Below are 19,930 nucleotides of genomic sequence, written 5' to 3' on the forward strand. Positions count from 1 at the left end.
TACATTTTTTACTGAGAATTTTCTGGTATCTCCTGAAAGTATTAGTGATACTCAAAGATATAAAAAAGAAAGCTTAGGGAACAACACACTTAGCACTATGATCATATCACTTTCTATCTTCATTTGCTCCACCATCCCTGGAGCATTGCCTTTGTCCAAGATGGCTGAACACCCATTAAATCAGCCATTGGAAAGGGAGGAGGGATGGGTACAACCCAAAAGTGACAGCTGTCACTTGAGCTTACTTCAGCTCAGATCCTGTTTGCCAGAACATAATCACATGGCCACACCCAGCTACAAAAGAGGCTAGGAAATTTAGTCTTTGGTTGGGCAGTCATGGACTCAACTAAAAATTAATTATTGTGCAGGAAAGGGGAGAATATACATATATAAAAAAACTATATTATATATTATATATAATATATTATATATTACATATAAAGCTAGAATTCTCTGCCCAAAGCTGTCAACAATATTAAAATGGATATCACACAGCCATGCATTAATGCATTTTACCCAAAGGTGAGTAAAATCATGTCCCTGATTCAGAGCCTCTTAGTCTCATTTAGACGGGATTCTTATTAGCTTGGTTACAGGGCTTCCTAAATCATTACAGATTAAAAGGAAGTGTAGTAAGAGGCAGGCATCTTGACAGCTGCAAAAATTGAGAGCAGAATGCCCCATAACAAATAAGGACGTACAAAAGGCTGAGGCAAAAGCTAAACTGGCAAATCAGAGGAATCTGACATGGGGGCAAACAGTCCTATGAACTTTAGTGGCCCCAAGGCATTGCCCATTTAACAACATTGCCACATAGTAAAATACTTAGGTTAAGTAATCAAGATCCAGAGTCTTCTACTGTGGTTAAAAGAGAAAACATTTGGACACTCTAAAAGAAGGTAAGCTTCATCAGTTTTCTGGAATTTTAATTTATGTATAATGTTCTATGAAAGTGATTCTGTCAAATACAGGAGAGACCCCTCTGCTCGCCATTCTTTTCACCTTCATCTAATTAACACCACATTGTTTGTGTAGGAAAATGCCTTCTGAATTCAATTTTTGGAGTCTAGGATTATATATTATCTCAGAGGGTTTGGCACTAGTACTTTTCCTTGTTTTTGAAGAAAGTATTTATTATATGCACCAATCCCCAAATATTTCAACTTGTAGACACAGAGCAGTTACTCTCCATCCCCACCTCCCCATCCTATGAGGTGTATAGGACTTTCTGGCTGCACAGAAAGTATTATTGTAGGTATAGGATTATCAAAAATTTCCCATGTTCTCATGTTTTTTAAGCCAACTGGCATGCTAGGTAGTATTGCAATCCTGATACATTATCCCTGAATGTTCTTTCCCATTTCTCTATCTGGCAAACCTTTATTTGCTTAAGACCACGTCCCATTATAAAATAAGTTGTATTATACATGTAAAGCACTACCAATAAAAGGAAAAACTGACAAATTAGACAGTCAGAGTTTAAAAGTTTGCTCTAGGAAAGACCATGTTAAGAGGATGAAAAGACAAACTACAGACTTCGGAAAAAATTATTTGCAAACCATGTATCTGACAACTAAGGTATATAAAGAACACTGGAAACTCAACAGTAAAAAAAAATCATAAAATCAAATATAAAAATAGGTAAAAGGCATGAAGAAACATTTCACGAAAGGGGATATACAAGTGCCAAAAGATGTTCAACATTATTAGGGAAATGCATATTAAAACCACAAGCTACAAACACACCTTAGACACCTCAGAATGGCTAAAATAAAAAATAGTGAAAACACCAAGTACTGATGAGGATATGGAGAATCTAGTTCACAGGCACATTTGCTGGTGGGAATGTGGAATATTGCAGGCACTCTGGAAAACAGCTCGGCAGTTTCTTTAAAAACTAAGCATGCCACTATCACATGACCCAGCAATTGCACACTGGGTCATTTATTCCAGAGAAATGAAAACTTAAATTCTTACAAAAACCTATATACACAAGTGTTGGTAGCAACTTTATTTATAATAGCCCCAAACTGTAAACAACCCAGATGACCTTCAGTGAGTGGGTGGTTAAACAAACTATGGTACTTTCAGCACTACTCAGCAACGGAAAGGAGCGGGCTAATGATTCATTCTACAACTTGGACGAATTATGCTGAGTGAAAAAAGCCAATCCCAAAAGTTGCAGACTGTATGATTCCATGTATAGAACATTTTTGAAATAACAAAATCATAGAAATGGTGAACAGATTAGTGGTTTCCAGGAGGTAAGGAAGGTGGGGAGTGGGGAGTGGGAGGGAGGGAAGTAGGTATGGCTATGAAAAGGCAACACAAGGGATTTGTGTGATGGCAACGTTCTGTATCTTGTCTGTATCAATGGCAACATCTTGTGCTATACTTTTGCAAGATAGCACCCTTGGGGGAAACTGGATAAAGGGGGCATAGTATCTTTCAGGATTGTGTCTTCCAACTGCATATGAAAATACAGTTATCTCAAAAACAAAGTTCACTTAAAAAATTATGAGCTCCTTAAAACTCCATTGGACTGTGAACTGCTTGAGGGAAAGTGTATTTTGTTTATTCAGCAGCTGATAACAGTGGTGACTTGTAGAAGATATTTGAAAGTGTCTGTGGGTTGCCTTAGGTGAGAGAGGCTAACCATTTGAATGTAGCCATATTAAGCACCCATAACTGACAGTACATCTCCAAATGAAGGGCAACTCTGTGCTGACTCATTCTTTTAAAACTATCTCCTGAGCATCTACTTTATGGTAGGCATTGTTCTGAGTGCTGGTGTCTTAATTCAGGCTGCTATAACAAATTAGCACAGGCTGGGTGGCTTAAAAAGCAAATATTTCTCATGGTTCTGGAGGCTGGAAGTCTGGGATCAGGGTACCAACATGGTTGGGCTCTTGGTGAAGGCCCTCTTCATGGTAATATCCTTATATGGCCTTTCCTTGGTTTGAGCACATACACCGAGAGGGGGAGATCCCCTGTCTCTTTCTTTTTGTCCAAGGGCACTAACCTCTATCCTGGGGACCCCACTCATCTAAACCTAATTACCTGCCAAAGGCCCCACCTCCAAATACCATCACACTGGGGATTAAAGCTTCAATGATGAATTTGAGAAGGGGACATAAACTTTGAGATCATAGCAGCTAGAAATACAGTAGTGAACAAAATCAGAGGGGAATGCCCTGGCTTTCAGGGACCTTACAGTTTAACTGAGCAGAAGACAATGAATATAATACATACATTATGCAATATGTTAGGAAGTTTTAGTGCTATGGAAAAAAATTTTAAAGCAGCGTTTACAGGTTAAGGATATAGAAAGGCCTGCAAGAGTGGGTGGTTGCAATTTTAAACAGTTTGAAGAATATCATTTGAACAAAGGCTTGAAGAAAGTGAGAGAGAAAACCATGCGGATATATGGAGGAAGAAAGTTCCAGGCAGAAGGAACAGCCATTGTAAAGGCTTTGAGGTAGAAATGTGTCTAGCATGTTCAAAGACTAGTGAGCAGGTAAAGCCAGTGTTGGTGAAACAAGATGAATGAGGGAGAATAGTTTGGTGAGAGGTTAGAGGGACAGTGAGAATATAGAACATTGAGAGCCTTTTGGCTTCTCCTTTAAGTGAAATGATGGGGGCCATTGGAGGATTGGAGGATTGGAGGAGTGGAGAGGTGGCGTGATCTGACTTCCGTTTGGAAAAGAATCACTCTATAGCTGGGTGTGGTGGCAGGCACCTGTAATATCAGCTAATTGGGAGTCTGAGGCAGGAGAATCGCTTGAACCTGGGAGGTGGAGGTTGCAGTGAGCCAAGATCACGCCATTGCACTCCAGCCTGGGCAACAAGAGTGAAGCTCCCATCTCAAAAAAAAAAAAAAAAAAAAAAAAAAGAAAAGAAAAAAATTAAACAATTACTCTGACTGCTGTGTTGAGAAAAGACAGTAGGGGAACAAAGGTGGAAGTAAGGAAGTGTACTTCAGAAACTATTTCAGTATTCAAGGTCTAAGAGGTGATGGTGATTGGGACTGGGGTAGTAGCACTAGAGTTGTGAGAAATGACCCATTCATGTTTAGGTTTTGAGACAGAGCCAACAGGATTTCCTGACAGATTAGATGTAAGAAATCAATGATGGGTCCAAGGCTTTGCAGCTGAGGACTTGGACAAATAGTGTTGCCATTAACTGAGTTGGAAAAAAAATGCAGGGGGGTGGCTTTGTGGGGAAGTTGAGGAGTGCATATTGTTGAGACATCTATATGGAGATACTGAATAGGCAGTTGGAGATTTGAGACTGGACTTAGAGGATAGGAATACAGGGCAGGAGATACAAATTTGGAAGTTGACAATATTTATATGGTATGTAAAGCCATAAAACTAGATGAGATCTCCAAGGGAGGAGCATATTGAAGAAGCCCAAGGATTGAGCCCCAGGTACCCTTTAGAGTTTTAAAGGCCAAGGAGAGGGAGAAGAACTTACTAAGAGAGACTGAGAGGTGTGGCCAGTGAAAGAGGAAGAAAAATGAGGAGTGTAGGGTCCTGGAAGCCAAGTGAACAGAGTGTTTCCTGGAGGAGGGAGTGGTCACCTGATCAACTGTGTAGGTCAGGTCGGGTAAGGTGTGAGAACTGATCATTGAATTTAGCAATGTAGAGACAACTGGGACCTCCACACATCAGAGAGAAAGAATTTTAGCCATTAAAGGAATGTATGGCTTTTTATAAGAATGTAACTATGTTTTAAAAGATTTGTTTTAAAAAGCTATTTTTCACTTCCTCAAAAAGGTAAGCATAGAATTACAATATGATCCAGCAATTCCACTTCTAGGTATATACCCCAAAGAACTGAAAGCAGAAATTCAATCATATGTCAATATTCACAGCAGCATTATTCACAATAGCCAAAAGGTGGAAACAACCTAAATGTCTATCACCGGAGACTGGATAAACAACATGTGGTATGTACATACAATAGAATATTAGCCTTAAAAAAGAATGAAATTCTGATACTGGGTACACCATGTGTGAACCTGGAAAATGTACTAAGTGAAGTAAATCATGCACAAAATAACAAAATTCTACTCACGTCAGGTACCTAAAATAGTAAAATTCATAAAGACAACATGGAATAGCTGAGGAACAGAATAGCCTCCTAACCAGAGGCTGAGGGTAGGAGAGAATGGAGAATCATTGTGTAATAGGTATACCATTTCTTCTTGGGGCGATGAAAAAGTTCTGGAAATGGTAATGGTGATGGTTGTGCAATATTGTGAAGGAACTTAATCCACTGAATTGTACACTTTAAAAAGGTTAGAATGGTAAATGTAAGTGCCACAATTAATTTTTGTTTTGTTTTGTTTTGTTTGTTTTTTTGAGACAGAGTCTCGCTCTGTCGCCCAGGCTGGAGTGCAGTGGCGTTATCTCGGCTCACTGCAACTTCCACCTCCCGGGTTCAAGCGATTCTCCTGCCTCAGCCTCCTGAGTAGCCGGGATTACAGACGCACGCCTCCATGCCCTGCTAATTTTTTTGTATTTTAGTAGAGACAGAGTTTCACAGTGTTGCCCAGGCTGGTCTCAAACTCCTGAGCTCAGGCAATCTGCCCGCCTTGGCCTCCCAAAGTGCACAGTTTTTTTTAAAAAACCATAGGATGCAGGTAAAACACTATCTCAAGGGAAATTTTTAACATATATTAGAATTAAAATCAACAAATAAGCAAAAGTAAAGCTATCTTTTACATATTGCTGACCTGAAAACTAAGCTTGCTTTAGGCATCATCTATAACTTGGCTTTCCTTGTAGATCCTTTTGTACATGTTTGTTACACTCATTTCTTAAAGGCTCAAGCCTTAGCCATCACAGTTAAAGAAAACGGTATCCCCCTATACAGGTCATCATCAGAAGGGCAGGAGAAAAGACAGCTACTGCAGAGTGATCCAACTACTTACAATTTTAATAAGAGTGTGTCTTTTAAATAACATATTTTATTTGTATACTCTCATTCAGGAAAACTGTTCTCTCTCTTATATAATGGTTTTTGAAAAGAATGTTCCCTGAATGCACATGTAAATAATTTCTTTGCTAAAACCAGCGTTTCTGATAATTCCACAGAACTGATAGGGAGAAAACCTTGAGTACTGGAAGGTTTTGTGGTGCAGCATATTTAATAACCGTGACAACTCAAGAATTTTAAGCAGACTCGCCTCCTTGTCTGGGATCTGTCGGCAGCATTGTGTCTCTACTGGCAAGCCCCTCAATGTACTGTTTCAGCCAAACCCGTGCTAATGATGGTCTACCAAATTTTTACTTGGTATTTTAAAGTCTCAATATTCTCAGGATTTAGAAAATACTTTCCCCCACCCTTTCAAAAGCTGCCACTCTGAAATACATAGCGTTTTTTTTTAAAAAGTCTAAAATTGCTTTACAGCCTTGATAAAACAAAGACTGGTGTGTTGATGTGGCTGCTTTTGTATGATTTCCGAGGTGAATTTAGATGACTGGAAGATAGATGGGTGCCAGATGCAGTTTGACATAGATTCAGGCAGCTGCTCCTGGGCTAGGTTTCATTAGCCGGTAAGTGCTCCAGCAGAAGCAGCAGAGCGAGGCCCCAAATGCCAAAATGACAGTGAGAACAGTGGAACAATACAATATTCACCAAGCGATTTTAATCTCGAAGATTAAATGTCACCCAATCAGTTTCCAGGTCTTAAAAAACCAAGTTGTATGAAACCATTAGAGGGCCCAAGGCTTTGTTCACCAGAAGAAAAAAGTTTTACTGTTTTTGAAGGGGGAGGGTGGTTAGTTTTAAAACACCAAAAAAAAAAAAAAAAAATGTTTTAAACCCATGTTGGTTGACAATTAAAAATCTTGTCAACCCCGCCAACACCCATACCACAGTAAAAGAAGTTCATTCACTATTGCAACCAGGCAGATAGGCAGATTCCTCAATAGAAGGAACCAATGTTTGTTTGTTTGTCTATCTTTTTTAAAATGAAAGTCTTGGATGGGCTTCACAGGCCTCTTCCAGCTTAAATGCCCCCCCGCCACCCCCGACCATACCCATTCTTCTCCAAAGACAGAAGTCTTAACACAGAGAGAGCATACGTCTTTGTTTTTGAGACCTTATGGTCTGCATAGCTATTGGTGGGTAAATAAGTACCCAACCACATAATTGTGAACTTAAAAAAAAAGTTCCTATAAAGGATTTTTGCTCTCACTAAGTAATTATGAAACTGATTCCAGAATTCTCCATGCTTGATTTCAACTCACGTGTTTTCTCAACTGAGAAAGGGGACCTTTATTTAGTGTATTATTTACACTTACTAAACTTATCTTTGCTTTTCTGAAAAGAGTGTTATGATCTAACCCGTCAGTGATGCAACCATTTCATGTGAGGTAATTTTTTTTCACTAAAATTAACTCAAAATAAATAATTGATTGGACATGTACCTATTGGAAAACTGTAAATCTAACCAGTCTCTTCTTTTCTTCTTTACTTTTAGGAAGCTAGTGCATCACAATAGCTCTGAAGCATTACAGAGTATTTTTTTCCCTCTAAATGTGTGTGTGCTCAGCTCTCTTAATAACAAGGGGAGTTGTACTCAAAGAATAGTTTCCATTGCATTTTAGTATTTTTAGTCTTTTGCTTAGTAATAATGTCGTAAGCTACCTTTTTTTTTTTTTTTTTTTTGTCTACAGAATGATTGAAGATTTGGAAATAAGCTCTGGTTGAATTAGAAACACTCTATGTTCAGAAGCAAATTACAATGTTAACTAATGGCCATGTGATACCCTACCAAGTTTGAATATATTCTGGGCTTGAAGATATTGCATACATGTTCTCTGAAAGTTGAATTTCCTTGGGGCAGAGCTACCCATCTCTGAATTTACATTTGAATTACAGGGAATAACATCTTAGGTGACATGGTTTGACTTCGTCTAAATCTTTGGGAAATGTTCCACAGTAATCAAAGCTTCTCCTTCTCTTCTTTTTTCCCTCCCTTCCTTTATGGGTCTAGCACTGACAACTTGACCACGTTGACCTAAATATTAAGACCTTTCTTTGTTTCATCGTACCCACTACTCGCAAGGGCTATGCTAGCAACCCTCATTGATGAGAGGTGAGTATTGCGTTAATGAAGAGTCGTTAGGTTCAGCACACTCAGTTTGGATGAACCTAATTAGACTCAGATTGCATTTCTCTTGAACGGCTTTTAAAAGCCTTTCTAGCCTTTTTTTCTTTTTCTTTTTCTTTTTGTTTGAGAGACAGTCTCACTCTATTGCCCAGGCTGGAGTACAGTGGCACAATTTCGGCTCACTGCAACCCCCGTCTCCCAGGTTCAAGTGATTCTCCTGCCTCAGCCTCCTGAGTAGCTGGGATTATAGGCGCCCACCACCACACTCAGCTAAATTTTGTATTTTTAGTAGAGATGAGGTTTCACCATGTTGGCCAGGCCGGTCTCGAACTCCTGTCCTCAAGTGATCGTCTGCCTCGGCCTCCCAAAGTGCTGGAATTACGACGTGAGCCACCATGCCCAGCCCCTTTCTAGCCTTTCTTTAGCCCTGAATTTACATAATTCCTCTGATCCATTTTACTTCATTTCTACCAGGTATAGGATCCTTCTTTATATTCAAGAGATGTTATGAGAAGACAGTGAAAAGGGGAAAAGTGATGAAAAGAGCATTGGGGTCCAAGTCCAAAGTCCAGAAAGTTGCCTCCCTATCCAGTGAGAGCCTGAGCCCTGTCTCCCTCACAGGGTGGCTGGGAGGGGTAAAGGAGCATATAGAGATCCTTGGAGAAAAGCGCTATATGCAGAAGTCCAAGATGCCATTATGGTTATTACTATTTACCAACCAAATCCAAAGCCATTTCAATTGCTAATCATTTGATATTTTAATTCATTTTTTTCTACCATAAAAGCATAAATTTAAGTTACAGTCTCTTACCACTTATGGACTACTTACCACTCTATTAACTCTCAGTGCTATATCTATTCCCCCAGTTCTCCCATCCTGTTTTTTGTTTGTTTGTTTTGAGATGAGATCTTGCTATGCTGCCCAGGCTGGTCTCAAACTCTTGGGCTCAAGTGATCCTCCCTCCTCAGCCTCCCAAATAGCTGGGATTACAGGTGTGCACCAGTGCACCCAGCTCATTACTGGCATTTTTTAATGTAGAAAAAAAAAGTGCTGTAACCCACTTACAGCAATGAAAGTAGGAAGAAGCATGCTGATTGCTCCTGTTACTTGAGTTATAAAGCCATTGAAGAAAGTAGCTGGTCTTTCCTAGTCTTCATTATGTTCTCCCATCAGAATATAACTAAAGCAAAGGTACAAGAGGAGGGAATCTCAGAAAATTAACAGTCCAGAGGTTTGACGCTCTTAGTAATTTGTGAGAGAATCTTTTCTTAAGCTTAGCCGAAAGCCTGGCACAGTGGACATTCGGTAAATGTTAGATGAAGAAAAAACAGGGGTATTGGTTTTATATTAAATTGCAGTGACAGAGGTACATTTTGAATGCTAGTCAGATGATGAGATTCATTCAGTAAAAATATATTTCTCCTATACTCCAGTCTGACCTAATGCCTTAAATGAGTGGAGTTTCATCTGCTCTCTCGTGTACAGTGCGCACCACAAAGCCTCTGTAAGATTCGTCCCAGTTTGCAGCAGTGACAAGGCCTGCTTGGGACAAACCAGGGAGCTCTCCATCCAGTGCCAGTGACCACCAGCACAGTATTGAATTTAATGAGCATTATGTGATTAAACAATTATTAACAAAAATAGCTACTGTTGTTTATCATTTTCGGAGGCTGCACTAACTTTTCTACATTATTATCTCATTTAATCCTCACAGTAACACCACACTGCAGGTTCTGGGTCTACCCTCTTTTTACAGATAAGGAAATTGAGGCTTATGCAAGTTGCTGAAAGTCAACCAACCACACATGGTCAAGCTAGAAGTTGAAACCCTGTGTATCCCAGGACTGTTTGACTCCACAGTCAGTGTTTGCAGGCATGTCAGAAAATGTTGCCCATAGTTTGCTAAGTTACATGTTAAACAGTCTCAAAATACTCTTTGTTTTGGTTCTCTGGTTTCTCTGCAAAAGAACTGACAGGTTCTAATGGTATAAAATGGTATAAAAGTGGCCAAACTCATAATTGTCTCACGCGTCCATGTGAAGAGACCCCCAAACAGGCTTTGTGTGAGCAACAAGGCTGTTTATTTCACCTGGGTGCAGGTGGGCTGAGTCCGAAAAAGGAGTCAGCACAGGGTGATGGTATTATCGTTAGTTCTTACAGGTTTTGGGATAGGCGGTGGAGTCCAGGAAGCAATGTTTTGCGGGCAGTGGGTGGATCTCACAAAGTACATTCTCAAGGGTGGGGAGAATTACAAAGAACCTTCTTAAGGGTTAGGGACATTACAAAGTACATTGATCAGTTAGGGCGGGACAGAAACAAATTACAATGGTGGAATGTCATCAGTTAAGGCTATTTTCACTTCTTTTGTGGATCTTCAGTTGCTTCAGACCATCTGGATGCATACGTGCAGGTCACAGGGGATATGATGGCTTAGCTTGGGCTCAGAGGCCTGAAAATAATGAAGACTTTTTTCTTTTTTCTTTTTTCTTTTTTTTCACCGTTAATGTAGAAAAGATGATTTCTGACGAAGGGTGCCTTTACTTCAGTCTCATAGCACAGGCTCTCCCTCAGTGGGAGGGTGAGTCAGAGGTGGATGACTGTGCTTTGCTGGAGTTATTTGCAGTGTGTGACAGGGGCAGAAAGTGTGAATGCATGCAGCCTTACATCTGATGGGTACATCCCGAAGCTGCACGACTGTGGCAGCCTCAGATGAATCATGGCATTTTAGGATCCGCATGTGTCATCAACATACGTGGGTTGAATTAGCATGGAAGCATAGTAGTACTCCAGAAACACAAATAAAAGTAAAACACACCATTGGAATACCTGCAGTTTTTCACATGGAAACCAAAAGCTTGTGAAATCAGTACATTTTGAGCTTTTTGTTTTTAGAGCTAATGCTTTTGTTTACTAGCTAAGACCATCTTAGCATTTTCTATTTAAGTGTTTAAAATTCAGTCATAAAATTTCACTCTAAGCTAAAGCTGTTTATAGTAACTTAGGCTGCATGTGGGTGTATTAAGAAGAAAAAATAGAATATATTTCTAAAAAGATATAGTAAAGTTTTTCTGGTTCATGCTGCTTGATTGATGATTGATAGATGATTGATTGCTAGATAGATAGATAGATAGATAGATAGATAGATAGATCACCATAAGTTTGTTTCCATCTGAGTTTGTTTTTAGAAATGTGCCTTGGCAAAGAATCTTCTTTAGACAGTTAAGTAAAGTGATATTTACAATAATATAAATTCGAAAATGAAACCCAGATCTTGAACCAGAAGATATGGATTCCAGCCTGGGCTTTGCTGCTTGGTGGTTGTGGCATCCTGAGAAAGTTTTCTCTGAGCCTCGCTCAGTTCCTCAAGTGTAAAACGGAATCGTAGCTGGTGCTTGGGGTCTTGGGGATGGGAAACAAATAAGATGATGATGTCAACATGCTTTATAATCTGAAAATGCTATACAGTTTTTTAAAGTACTGTAATTATCCAAGTTTAAAATTATCCACAGCCAGCAGATGGACTGATCTATCATCATTCTTCATCCATGAAGGTGATAATGTTTATTTTGGTCCCCTAAACAACACAGGTTTTTTCGTTTTGTTTTTATACATTTATTGAGCTCTTATGATTTGTGAGGACTTCCTTCACATCAGCAGAATTTATATGTAGATTTATAAAGCCTTTGTTTACACACACGTGTTATTTATATAGCATATCAACTTTCTGTACATGTGAATTTTATAGACACCTGAAGTTTATCTCTTTAAGTACTTAAACTTGTTTAACATAAGCTTGTTCAATAAAAGTCTTTATATCATTTTTGTTGTAGCTGTTATTATTTTTTCCACAGACAGCATTGAGCAATGCTATGTTTTCATCATGATTCAGGATAATTTAGATTGCTCAAATATTCTATTGAAACAGATTCCTTTAGGGTGGAGCTAGTAAGGGACATGGTGCTATTTACCCTTACTTTAAATGGTCCTAGATCAGTACATTTTTTGAATTATTGAATCAATTTTGGTTTTTGTTTTTAATTAAAAGAGATGGGGTCTTGCTGTGTTGCCCAGGGATGGTCTCAAACCCCTGGGCTCAACCAGTCCACCCACCTCTGCCTCCCAAAGTGCTGGGATTACAGGCGTGAGCCACCATGCCCAGCCAAATCAATTTTTTTTTTTTTTGGACTGATAATAGAATTTATTATGTGCCTTAATATAGGCACTGGGGCTTGCCCATGGTGCTCTTGATATATAAGGCCTGGACATTCTGCCAGTTTTTCTTGAGCAATGACACCAAGAAGTTGACAGCCCGATGAATGTTATACACAGGCTCATCATCTGTCATCTTCACGTGACCAACAGATACAGCCAGACATAACACCTTCTTCATTTGGAACTTGATTGTGGACTTCACCTCATCCTCTTTGGCCACCATGTTTTCGTTGTGTGTGAGCAAGGAAGGGAACTTTCCTGCCTGCCTTAGGCCTGGGCCGAGGATTCGTGGAATCTGCTTGATCAGAGACTCTGAGGCCAAAAACGCATCATACTTCTTAGCCAGTTTCTTGACCAGTTTTTTATTCTTGTTGAGTTTTTTCAGCACCTCGATGTCCATGTGGGGCATATCCACGGTCTTGGCCTCGTCACAGTGCTGCTGGTCCCCCAGGACACACACAGAGAACTTGGGGCGGGGAGTGGACTTAAGCCTGACGGTGCCCGAGAAGCGCTTGTCCTTCTGGGGGTCATAGTTCTTCAAGCTGATCTGCAACTCCACCGTCTCCAGGAACTTGCGGCGCTTGCGCTGGTTCCGGTGCAGGACTTCCCGCACCACCTCGTACAGGGTGTCGCGAGAGACTTTGCTGCTCATGGCTTCTCACGCCGCCCTAACCGGAAAAGACAAATCAATGTTTTTATAATCCCTCCCTTCTATTCTCGTTGTTAGCTGTCTTTTTCTTTTTTCTACTATCATGTACTTGCCTCTTTTAATTCTTTCTCCCTTCTAAATTTCTAAATTTTCATTTACAATCTGTGGTTTGGGAAAAAGGCCAGATATATTTTAATCTTTAAGATTAAATAGGCACTTAGGTAATACATGTTAATGTATGAGGTTTGGTATATGTGCTTTGTTATATCTTATTTTTGTTGAAGGATTTATTTTTGCCAATTTTATAAGTTCCAAGTAACCAGTTCTCTCTGGATGAATTGTTTTACACACCAACATTTAAAAACAGCCTGCATCAGTTTCTTCTAATAATCGCCAGTTATACGGGGTTTTTTTGTTTGTTTGTTTTTGGTTTTTTTTTTTTGAGATGGAGTCTCGCTCTGTCACCCAGACTGGAGTGCAGTGGCCCGATCTCAGCTCACTGCAACCTCCACCTCCTAGGTTCAAGTGATTCTCCTGCCTCAGCCTCCCGAGTAGCTGGGACTACAGGTACATTCCACCATGCCCAACTAATTATTTGTATTTTTAGTAGAGATGCAGTTTCACCGTGTTGGCCAGGCTGGCCTCGAACTCCTGACTTCCTACTTTGGCCTCCTAAAGTGCTGGATTACAAGCGTGAGCCACCACGCCTGGCCAATCACCAGTTATTCTTATATAGCTTAATTACAAAGTGCTTATGTATACTTTGCCTACCTTGATCTCCACAAAATCATGAGAGATGGGCAGGACATATCTTAATATTTTACAGATAAGAAAGCTAAGGCATAGTTTGAGGTTATTGAGTAGATTTTAACTAGGGATTGCAGCTGAATCTCCCAGGGAAGTTTTTTCACCTACACATACCAAGGTATCCCAATTCCATGGGTCTGGGGCAGGACCCAGGTACATATATTTTGGAAAAAGGTCCCAAATGATTCTAATGTGCATAGCTTTCCCAGACCTTTTTCTCAGTCCCCTCATCCCCCACCTCTGCTCCCACTGAGAACTGCTAGGTTAAAGTTTTTATCACCAGTAAGTGGTTTATTAAGATGTTTTCACCTGCAGGTTATAGAAAATCCAACAAACAGTGGCTTAAATCTGATTTCAGTGGTTCCACTATCAGCTGGTGTCAGAGTAATGCTCCCTGTATGTTACTTTACGTGGTAAAAGAGACTTTGCAAATGTAATTAAGGTACTTGAGATTGGGAGATCATCATTATCTGGCTGGGCTCCGTGTAATTACAGGGGTCCTTGTAAGAGTGGGGCAGGAGCATCAAGTGCAGAAGAAGGTGGGATGACGGAAGCAAGGGTTGGAATGATGTGCTCTGAAGATGCAGGAAGGGGTTACAAGCCAAGGAATGAATGCAAGGCAGCCTCGAGAAGCTGGAAAAGAGGGCCTCCCCTGAAGCCTCTGGAAGAATGCAGCCCTCAAAAAACCTTGATTTTTAGACTTCTGACCTCCAGGACTATATGAGAATAAATTTGTGTCATTTTAACCCACTAAGTTATAATTTGTTACAGCAACAATAGGAAACCAGTACAACTGGGAAGTATAAAATGCAGATCCTTAAGCCCCTCCCACAGAGATAAAGTTTGAGTAGAGTGGGTGAGGTTTAGGGAGCTGTGTTTAAACTAGTCCTTAGGTGATTTAGTGGCCTGTGGTTTTTGGCCTGTTAGCCTGTATCTACAGAGTTACAAAATAATCACAAGGCCATTTACTGTTTCCCTCAGATGTCTAGAGGTGGGTGGTCCCAGCATGGCAGGGTTGGGAGTGGGAGTGTCGTCAAGGACCCAGGCCCCACCTGGACCTCTGCTCTACTCCCCTCAATGTGTTGGTCTTTTACCCTATCCCCTTTTTTTTTGAGACAAGTGTTCACTCTGTCACCTACCCTATCCCCTTTTTTTGTTTTTTTGTTTTTTTTTTTTTTTTTTTGAGGCAAGGCGTCACTCTGTCACCCAGGTTGGAGGGCAGTGGCATGATGATAGCTCACTGCAGCCTCAACCTCCTGGTACCTCCTCAACCTTGCCACCTCAACCTCCCGAGTAGCTGGGACTACAGGTGCACACCACCACACCTGGCTAATTTTTAAAAGTTATTTTTAGTAGAGATGAGGTCTCGCTATATTGTCCAGGCTGGTCTTGAACTCCTGGGCTCAAGCGATCTTCCTGCCCTTGGCCTCCCAAAGTGCTGGGATTACGGGTGTGAGCCACCACACCCGGCCTTACCCTTATTCTTGTTACATCATGGTCACCGATGGCTACCAGAAAGAAGATACCTTCCCAGAACTTCCAGCAGACTTCCCCTTACACCTGACTAGCTAGAACTGCAGCACCTGGCCATCTCCAGCTGCACAGGAGGCTGGACAGCAAGAAACCTCACATGGTATCTCAAAACATTATTCTGTGTCCCTTCTCCTCCTGGGAGACGCGTGCACCCCTCCAACAACACTTACCTTTCATCTGGCTGTTGTCTCCCTCTTCCAACATGGCTGTTTAGTATCAGGTCCCTTTTAAAATTATCTCAGGCTGGTGGCTCACTCCTGTAATCCCAGCACTTTGGGAGTCCCAAGGCAGGAAGATCGCTTAAAACCAGGAGTTTGAGACCAGTCTGGGCAACAAAGTGAGACCCCTGTCTGTATAAAAAATTAAAATAATAAAATGGCTCCTGTCATTTTGGAAAAAGAAAACACTAATTTATTTAATCTTTACAACTCCATGGAGTGAGTAATTTCCCTTTTTTTTTTTTTTTTTTTTTTTTTTTGAGATAGAGCCTCACTTTGTTGCCCAGGCTGGAGTGCAGTGGCTGGATCTTGGCCCACTGCAACCTCCGCCTCTCGGGTTCAAGCTGTTCTCATGCCTCAGCCTCCCGAGTAGCTGGGATTACAGGTGCCCACCACCACACCCAGCTGATTTTTTGTATATTTAGTAGAGATGAGGTTTCACCGTGTTAGCCAGGCTGGTCTCAATCTCCTGATCTCATGATCCGCCCGCCTCAGCCTCCCAAAGTGCTGGGATTACAGGCGTGAGCCACTGCACCCGGCCTCAAATGTCATTTTCTTATCAAGGTACATTCAATCACCTCTTTAAAATTGTAGCCCTGCCCCATACATATATACCCAAGCACACATTCCCCATCCTCTTTTCCTGCTTTATTTTTCCCATAGCAGTTAATTTCTAATATACCATATAATTTACGGATTTATTCCACTTTCTCCCACCATCCTGAATGTAAAATCCGTGAAAACAGTGATTTTGTGTTTTGCTTGCAGCCATATTCCAGCTCCTAAAACTAGGATATAGTTAGGCCAGGCGCAGTGGCTCATGCCTATAATCCCAGCACTTTGGAAGGCCGAGGAGTATGGATCACCTGAGGTCAGAAGTTCGAGACTAGCTTGGCCAACATGGTAAAACTCCGTCCCTACTAAAAATACAAAAATTTGCTGGGCACGATGGTGCATGCCTGTAATGCCAGCTACTCGGGAGATTGAGGCAGGAGGACTGCTTGAACCCAGGAGGTGGTGGAGGCTACAGTGAGCCAAGATTGTGCCATTGCACTCCAGCCTGGGTGACAAGAGTGAAACTCCGTCTCGGAAAAAAAAAAAAAAATGCTAGGACATAGTATGCTTTCAATAAAGTTTTGTTGGGCTGGACGTGACGGCTCACACCTATAATCCTGGCACTTTGGGAGGCCGAAGCGAGCAGATTGCTTGAGCCCAGGAGGTTGAGGCTTCAGTGAGCTTGATCATGGCACTGCACTCCAGCCTGGGAGTTAGAATAAGACCCTGTCTCAAATAAATAAATAGATAAATAAATAAATGTTGAATGAATACATTCTTTATGCATGGTTCCGATTAGATCTATGGGGCAAATTTCTAGAAATGAAATGACCACGTTACGGGATATAGAAATTTTAAAAGGTTCTTGATACACATCACCAAAACCCTGTCTTTCCCAAGGTTAAATCAGTGTGTACTCACATCAGTAACTGTGAGACAACCTGTCCACTGTGCCCTCACATTGTTAACAACTTTAAAACAACTTTAGCCAGCTTAGTATGTAAAAATTACAGTTCTTTTAAATTTGTATTACTTTTTCATGCATTTCTCCCCTTGATAATGATGAGTTTGGGTCCTTTGCTTATTTATAAAATTTTGTTTTAGTGTTTTCTAATTTAGTATTGATGGTTTTCTAATTGATTCATAAGACCTCTTTAGGTTATAAAGTTACTAAGTCTTTGTTACCTGTGTTGTAGTTATTTTTCCTGGTTTGTCATTTAAAAAAAATTTTGCTTATGGTGCTTTCTGTTATATAGTTTTTGTTAGTGTAGTCAGTTTTATCTTCATGGCTCTTTTGCTTTATGTTTGGAAAGGTCTTATCTACCTCTAAGATCAATTATTCATCTGTAATTTCTTTTAGTTCTCTTATGTTTTTTAATGTTATTCTTTAATCTCTGGTGTTTTATCATATTGTGTGAGGCAAGGATCTAATGCTAGTTTTTCCTCCCTAAATAATAAACCATTCATTGCACATGCCTTCCTTACCTCACTTATAGGAATGTGTCATTAGTGTATGCTAAATGTTTTCACTAAAGTCTGTTCCAAGTGTTTCAATTCAGATTCATTTATATATTTCTTTTGCCAGAATCCAACTCTTAATTATTGTTTTTAAATATATTTTAATATCCTCTTTTAATTTTTATTTCATTTTTTCATTTGTTGGTTTGTCTAAGTAAATTTTAGAATCATTCAGTAAAGTTCAAGAATAAATGGGGAGTTAACTTCCTAAAGTGAAAACCACATCATGCCATTCTCCCATGGAAGATCTCTTAATGACTTCAGAACATAAAGGCCACACTCAGTGTTAACAGCCTCCAAGACCTTCCTAGACCTGCCCCAGCCAAACTCTCTAGTGTTATGTATTGCCACTCCCTGCCTGAAATTTACACTTCAGATCTGTACCCACATCACATGCTATTTCTCACCTCCCTATCTTTGCTCATCCTGTTCCATCTGCCTTTAATGACCTTGACTAATGACCTTGACTAATTCCTGTTTACCCTAAAATCCATTTCCTGGCCTCATTCCACACTGGCCAGGCTCTGTGGCCACTCCTGCATGTCCATTGTCATCCTGTGCATGTCTCTTACACCACATAACCCATTGCATCACAATGATGAGTTAATCTTCCACCTGAACTGGGTGGGAGCATCTCATGTTCATTTTGTATTTCTAGGACCTACCATGCTACCTGTCATACAGTAAGTCATATGGATGGATTAGAGGAGAATATTTGAGACTGGAAATTGGGAGACAGATTGTTACCATAATCAAAGTGAAAGATAACTAGAGTATTGACTAGGGCAGCAGTGGGAGAAATGGGACATATATGGAAAATAAGAGAGAAGACTGACCGGGCTTTGTGTCTGGATGAATGTGAGAGTAAGAGAGATGGAAGATGCTTTGAATCTGAGATTTCCAACGGAGACTCCAGGTAGATGTTGTACCTTAACCATATTGAGGCATTTGGGAAGTAGGGGACAATTTAAGGAGAATATGATTAGGACAACTTTAGATGTGTTGTGAATTGGAGATGCCTTTTTTTTTTTTTTTGTCTTTTTTTTTTTTTTTCCTTTTTGTGGAGAACGGGGTCTCGCTGTATTACCCAGGCAGGTCTCGAACTCCTGGGCTCAAGCTATCCTCCTGCCTCTGCCTCCCTGAGAGCTGGGATTACAGGCGTGAGCCACCGCGCCTGGCCGGAGATGCCTTTATGATACCCAGTGGAGATGTCTTATAGCCAATGGGACATGAACAGGTTAATTATATGCTTTTATCATTCAAACCAGGACCTTTTTGAAATTGACACAGAATGCTATTAAACCAGGACCTTTTTGAAATTGACACAGAATGCTATTAATAATTATGCCAGGATAACAAGCATAAACCAGGAATGACCCTTATAAACTGGGTTGCATGGTCTTCCTGTATAAAAAGGTCACATCTGGAGCTCAGAGAGAAAAGTCTGGAATGTAGTTAATGATTTGTGAGTCATTAGCATATAGGTGCTCTGAGAATGGGTGAGATTGCCTAGGGAGAGTTTCTAGGAAAAGAAGAGAAAAGAGGCAAGACAAAACCATAGAGAATATTAATATTTGCATAGTTAACTATGTAACTGGGATTATTAACTGGGAAATTGTTTTTCAAAACACTTACATTCCTAAATTTTTCTGAGGATTCTAGTATCCTAATCAGCCATTCCCATGTCTGCTCCCAACCCGACCATGAACCATGGCCATCTTCATCCTGCCCCTCACTACAGTACTTTACCCCTCTCTCGCCCTCTGTGCAGCCAGAAGTTTTTGTTGTTGTTGTTGTTGTTGTTTTTTAAGTTTAAAACTACAGGTTTATAGGGAGGGCAGAGGTAGAGGAGCCAACAAAGGAAACTACAAGTGGCCAAGGAGACAAGAACCAGGAGACTACAGTTCAACTTGAAGGACACCTTTGGAGGTCAGTAAGGTCAGTAATGTCAGATGCTACAGAAAGGCTACATAGTATGAAGAACTGAGAAGTGTCCATTGGCCATGCCATTTAGGGGCCACTGTTGCCCGTTTGTGGGATGGTCAGTAGAGTTGTTCTGCAGTAGGCAGAGGAAGCAGGAGGAAAAATAAAGTTGTGGATAGACAGAAGTAGCTACCAGCAGCATTCCTGCAGCATTAAACATGGGGAGGATTGATTCCTGTTTTAAAAGTGAAGATAGAATGCATTGAATCTGTAATTTGTTGATTGCAACAAGGAGCCAGTAGCAAGGGCAAGGCTGAATGTACGAGAGGGAAGAAATACCAGTCTTCAGTCATATTGAAGCTTTTTTGCTCAGTCTTATTCCCTTGTCA

The 19,930-nt window shown here is 40.5% G+C and overlaps 1 protein-coding gene and 1 pseudogene across 2 annotated transcripts in view; one reads left to right on the plus strand and one right to left on the minus strand.

Moving 5' to 3' along the window:
* SERTAD2 (SERTA domain containing 2) overlaps nt 1-19,930 on the plus strand; it is a 121,731-nt gene that overhangs the window by 65,554 nt on the left and 36,247 nt on the right. The window lies entirely within an intron of this gene.
* LOC104656200 lies at nt 12,337-13,014 on the minus strand (annotated as a pseudogene). Its single transcript, XR_004054343.1, has one exon. The product of XR_004054343.1 is annotated as a 60S ribosomal protein L10a pseudogene (transcript).

The sequence above is a fragment of the Rhinopithecus roxellana genome, chromosome 17 (genome assembly GCF_007565055.1).
Source record: "Rhinopithecus roxellana isolate Shanxi Qingling chromosome 17, ASM756505v1, whole genome shotgun sequence".
Taxonomy (NCBI): domain Eukaryota; kingdom Metazoa; phylum Chordata; class Mammalia; order Primates; family Cercopithecidae; genus Rhinopithecus; species Rhinopithecus roxellana.